Below are 6,002 nucleotides of genomic sequence, written 5' to 3' on the forward strand. Positions count from 1 at the left end.
ATTGCGCAATGTCAACTTGTCAAGCTAACCTCAATTAAACAGCTCACACAAGAAAACATTTCAAAATAAAACCTTTACTCTTGGCCGGCGAAAGCTCTTAGCGTAAAGTGAAAGTCGTGCAGTAGTTTAAACTCATTTAATTTAATGAACCGGTCTGAACATGTTAAGATTAGAGGTTGTATATATTTTCAAGATTTGTATTTTTTTTATTAAGTTAGAACCTTTGGCCGCAATAAAAAATAAAAGCTTTTATTTTACAAGATACAATCGCTGCGTTTCCGGTGAGGCAAGGCACATTTATTTATATAGCCCCTTTCAACACAAGGCAATTCAAAGTGCTTTACAAAAATTAAATTAAGAGCATCAAGAAACATATTATAAAATTATATCTAGAGACACTCATTTAAAAGCAATGATATAAAATGACATTTAAAAACACTCATTTGAAAGCAAAGGTAAAAAGCAGAGACTCTTCGCAACTTTCCGAAGCTGCATACCATGTGTTACCTTCCAAGTTAACCATTTGTAAGTGTGTTTGATGTAATTTAAAAATAATGCAATTTTTGATTTCATAAAAAAATGTGACGCTTATTTGAAAAACAACTGGAACAATTTAAAATAGACTCTATGTTGTAGTCAATGTTGACCAATGACCACCATGTAGGGCATTGACCTCTCATTATTTCCAATAAATGTTTATTAATGGGCAATAAATCCATGGGTCAACGTTTCAATGTACATCGATCTTATACTGGGCAGAATGGTTTAAAATGAACTACCACACAGCTCCAGAACTGAAACGTTTGAACAGGTTAACCGTTAAGGTCTTTCAAATAAATAGAGACTAGACTTTCATGTGCTCCTTTATTAGTATTCCAGATACTGTGAAGATACTTTGCAATTATTAAGGCATATACTTTGAATGTAAATATACAGTGCTAGAGTGCATAGAAAAGTTAAAATAAAAAGTTAAGAATGCAAAAATAAAGAACCCCCCTGGACTTCAACAACAAAACCACATGCACAGGGCATAGCATCTAACACAGGCATGGCCAAACTAAGGCCCGCGGGCCATATACGGCCCGTTGGGCTTTTTAATCGGGCCCGCCGAATATTGGTACAAAATGGTCCAAATTGTAGTAAAGACCGAATTCATTTTGCCTTTTTTCTGCAATACCCGGCATTTCAGTTGATCCCACTAGCGCACTCTAGACACAATATACCTTTGCTGGAGTCTGGTCTATTCAGCTGGCCCCACTCGGCAAACCGGCAAGATCTAAGAACCAAATACGTCACGCTTACATTGGAGGGGGTCGAGATTAACCTGAGCAATAACAGTTCATGGCGAGTACAGCGAATACAAGTTGTAACAAGCAGTAGCGCTGAGCAAAGTGACTAGAACGCGACCACACACTTATATAAAGTCAGGCAACACTAACCAGGCTTAGTGTGATTGTTTATTTGACCTTACTTTAATGACCATCCATTCACTGTTATTGACCATTGTGAAGAGGCAGACGTTTTCCTGTTGTTTTGTATTATTGCAGCAGCTATCGGATGGAATCAATACATGGGCTATGTGGCCATCACAAGTAAAATCATAACAAAAACTACGCCGGTAAAATATGCGTGTAGAAAACGGCTTATGCCACAATATGATAGCAAGTAGTCAAGATAGTCTGATTAGCTTTGGTTGCTATGCTAACATCCCCTGTAGAATGCCAGATACACTTTCATAACAGTGTTGTGAGGCCAAACGGTGTAAATTCATACCGAAACACATTCACTGATGGGGATGGGGGATATTTATCAGCTGCTAGTGTGACAGTCAGACAGTGAATACTTTACAACGGCCGCTGCCGTGAGTTAACGGGAGAATAAACTCCGGTGGAAGAGCAGCGCTGCAGCCAGAACCGGCCCTACCCAATAAGCGACATAAGCGGCTGATTAGGGCCCCGCAGCCACTAGGGGCCCCATAGCAAAAACATTTGATTTATTTTTAGTTGATACTCATAATGTTCCCCTCCACGAACATCTTTAGTAAAAGGCGAAAGATGTATTGTTCTGAAGAGAAATAAGAGTGTAATTCCATAGCAAACATTTTAAGCATGAAAAATAATCTCAGTACACTGTCGCCGTGATAAGTGTTTAATTAATTTTGTTAATATGCCTATATTGCCTACTCTCAAAATCATCATCGTCATCATGCATTGATTGTATTGACTGGCACTGCTACTGCTGCACTGGCGCTGCGCTAGTGAGTGAGTGAGGCAAGGCCGTAACCATGGAGTCAACATTGGGGGGGGGACCAAAAATGAAATCAACATTTGAATACTAATTTCCTGCCATTCTAAAGGAAAATATATAAAAAATTCACTAACAAATGGGATACTTTTAAATGTTTGTCTAATAATGTCTAATAGTGCATTGTATTACATTGCTCTATTTCATAGAAGTATTTTTTTAATATCAGTTAGGTTATATGGGGGGGGGGGACATTCACATTAACATACTACATTAACATTCAAGTGTATTAACATACACTTGAATAAAGTAGTCATATTTAATACTTGGTCACAGTCTGCACTTTAACCTCATAGTCATTAGTGTGAATGCTGTTTACAGCATTCCACTATAGTTCTTCAAATCTTTATCAGTGTGAATGCTGTTTCCAGCATTCCACTATAGTGCTTCAAATCTTTATTAGTGCGAATGCTGTTTACAGCATTCCACTATAGTACTTCAAATCTTTAATCCCCTTAAACTTATTTCAGTCAATACTTTGGCTCTCCATAACTTCAGCTTATTTTCAACAACAGAAACCATTCAAATATTAAACTATTCAGCCTGTTCAGGAATCGATGGGAAACCTTCAACTTTTAAAAAATATTTCATACTTTTTGAAATATTCAGCTTTTTAAACTCTTTTTTTTTTAACATTGAAGTCAATGGGAGATGCCTTCAAATCCTGTTTTCCTACACCTTGCGCCAAATGCTACTCCTTCCACATACTTTCAGCTAGACACTTCATTCCAACTTTCAAATGACCACAAGGCCTTCAGCTATTCAAACTTGACTTTTATTTTTGATATCTTTTACACTTTTTGAGATATTGAATTTAGTTTGGAGCTTGGTAGAGAGGCCTTTTTCAGATTTTAACATTAGAGTGGATGGAGCAGCTCGTTAACTCTAGAATGATTTGATATCAAAACAGAGTGGAGCAGTGCTTGAAATTCTCCCCCAAAAATATTTTAAACTTGCCATAATTCCCAAACCATACACTCCTCAGACATATTTTTTCATGAAAAACGTAGGAAAACCTCTCCTAGGTTGGAAAATTAAAAAAAATTAAGAAAAAAATATCAAACAAAATGCCTCTTCAGGGCATAAAGTGACAAAAAGTCCAGCTAGCTCCCAATTGAGTCCCATGTTAAATTGTTCCAGATCTTTCTTCAGAGCAGAGAGAAGTACACTTTAGACAAACTGCTCCCATCTCCACATTTTACACACAAAACCCAAAAAAACAACATATTTCAGTTCATTGGGGTTCCCTGATGCTCACGGTCTGGCCATTTGTTTATAAGAGCCATAGTTTTTTAACAGGTGGCACAATTGTCAGATATAATCCCCAATGCATTCTTATGGGACTCAGTGCTGCAGATGGTTGTCATGGTGTTGCTGGGCAGATTGGAGCCACACACACGTGAGTCACATCATCCAATCAGAGCATACATCATGGAAACGTTTGATCTCTGGGTTTACACACACAGGTGTTTGTAAACATTCAATCACTACTACTTACATTTAATATCTTTATTTAACTCCTTCAGCCTAATTTCAGCTGCAGGAACCATTCAAATATCAAACTATTCAGCCTTTTCAACACATGATGGGAAACTTTCAACTTTTTCTAAATATGTTGTACTTTTTAAAATATTCAGCTTTCGTACGTTGTAATACATTTTGTACATTTTCGTTAAATAATACGGATACATATGTGACGCTAACTAGCTAGCTGGACGTACTGCACTGTTGTTTACACTTATTTTTTAATTCAATTCAGAAGTTTATTAAAGTCATACAGAGATCTTGGCTCCGTTATAGATAAGTTATACTTCATATTACATACATAGACCAAAGTGAAAATATTTAGACCGGTATAGCCTACAGTACGGTGGGATTTATAAAATGCTACCCTGACGTCTGCTGTTAGCTTTATTTATTTTTCTGACATGTTCCAATGTTTTACTGTTTATTAAACTTTGGGACAAAATTACAACCTTTTTATTCAGCTCATGCTGCTTTGAGGTAGGGCTAAAAGAAAAGCCTATTTTAAATATTTCCACCAGATTTGATCATCTTTTATTTAGGGTAAAGTTTATTTAATTTATCCTAATCCCATAATAATAAGACAATCAAAAATAGACAGCAGCCTTTTGCTTGATGTTAGTTTGTGCTGTCAAAGGGATTACATTACATTGCATTTAGCTGATGCTTTTATCCAAAGCGACTTACAATAAGTACATTCGACCAGGAAGACACAACCTTGAATAAAACAGAATCATATAAGTACATCAGGTTTCATAGAGCCAAACATTTCAAGTGCTACTCAACTGGCTATAGATAAGCCAGTCCTTTATTAGTATATAAGTGCTTTGTTAATAATTCTATCGCTCGAAGTAGAGTCGAAAGAGATGAGTTTTCAGTCTGCGCCGGAAAATGTGCAAGCTATCTGCTGTCCTGATGTCAATGGGGAGCTCATTCCACCATCTTGGAGCCAGGATAGCAAACCAGTGACGTGCGGTGAGGTTCATGGCTGGTGAGGTACTGACTCTTTCAGAGTCAGATTTACAAATATTATATTCTGACCTTAATCGAAATATTCTGTTATTTTCAAAAGCTTTTTTGGTCTGATGTTTCGATTCATTTTAAACAGACCGTTCAACAAAAGGATACCCACAATCTAAATATTGGATTGTTCTTTCTTAGTAAGAACCAATTTTCATTACCAATGTGGTCTTACCTTGACTTGAAGATGAAGTCCATGCTATCCTTCTGGACAACAATCTCTATTACTTTTTTGTAAAAGTCCTCCTTATCTTCCTCTAGTTTCAAAAGTCTAGTTTGTTGTTCGCGTCTATACCGTCTCTGCGTAGAACAACAGTAGCAACAAGGACCTGTGGGCTCACGTGCGCCCCTTCAGTGCGGCAGAGGTTATGGCTGCCTCCCCTGGTGCTTTTTTCATTGCCGTTGTACGGCGAGCCTAAATATCATATACGTGAAATAAGTTATTTAGAGACTATGGATGGCGAGGATAAATGTAATAAAGGGATCTACAAACATTACATTGGTGACATACAGTGAGATGGTAACAGGCATGCGCTTAGGGCCCGCTTTCCAGCCAGTTTCTGTGAGGTGACACATTTTGAGGTGAGGCAGAGGTCATCTGTGCCTCACCTTACCACACAGTAACTGGCTTGAGCGCGCTCACAAAATAAGTGCCCGCGCTAAATTAGTGCCCGCGCTCCAGCAAGTTACTGTGGGCTTACGTGAGGCATAGCTCGTCCCTGCCTCACTCCTCATCGCTCCCATGTAGTTGTAGCGGAGCTCGGCAAATTTGCTGATTTTGACTATAAAAAGCGATTGGAATCATACATAAATCACACTTACAACACAGATCAGTGGAGACATTTTATTATTATTACTATTTAGTTTTTCTTTAGTTGTTTTTACGTTACATTGTAGTATGGCCAGTCTATGAGTATGACAGGTGAGGCTCTGCCTCCCCTGCCTACCCTGACTGCACGTCGCTGTAGCAAACCCACGTGTTTTTGCTGATGGGAACTTGGGTCCCCCTCGCAGCGAGGGTGCAGCGAGCCGTTTGGCTGATGCAGAGCGTAGTGCACGCATCCATTCGCAGCATGGTAAGCAAGTACCAGTGTCTTGAAGTGGATTCTAGCAGTTACCGGAAGCCAGTGAAGGGAGCGGAGGAGCGGAGTGGT

The 6,002-nt window shown here is 38.5% G+C and overlaps 1 pseudogene; it reads right to left on the minus strand.

Moving 5' to 3' along the window:
- Positions 1-1,976: 1,976 nt before the first annotated feature.
- On the minus strand, positions 1,977-2,084 carry LOC117540353 (annotated as a pseudogene).
- Positions 2,085-6,002: the final 3,918 nt, after the last annotated feature.

Source organism: Gymnodraco acuticeps, unplaced genomic scaffold, assembly GCF_902827175.1.
Source record: "Gymnodraco acuticeps unplaced genomic scaffold, fGymAcu1.1, whole genome shotgun sequence".
Taxonomy (NCBI): domain Eukaryota; kingdom Metazoa; phylum Chordata; class Actinopteri; order Perciformes; family Bathydraconidae; genus Gymnodraco; species Gymnodraco acuticeps.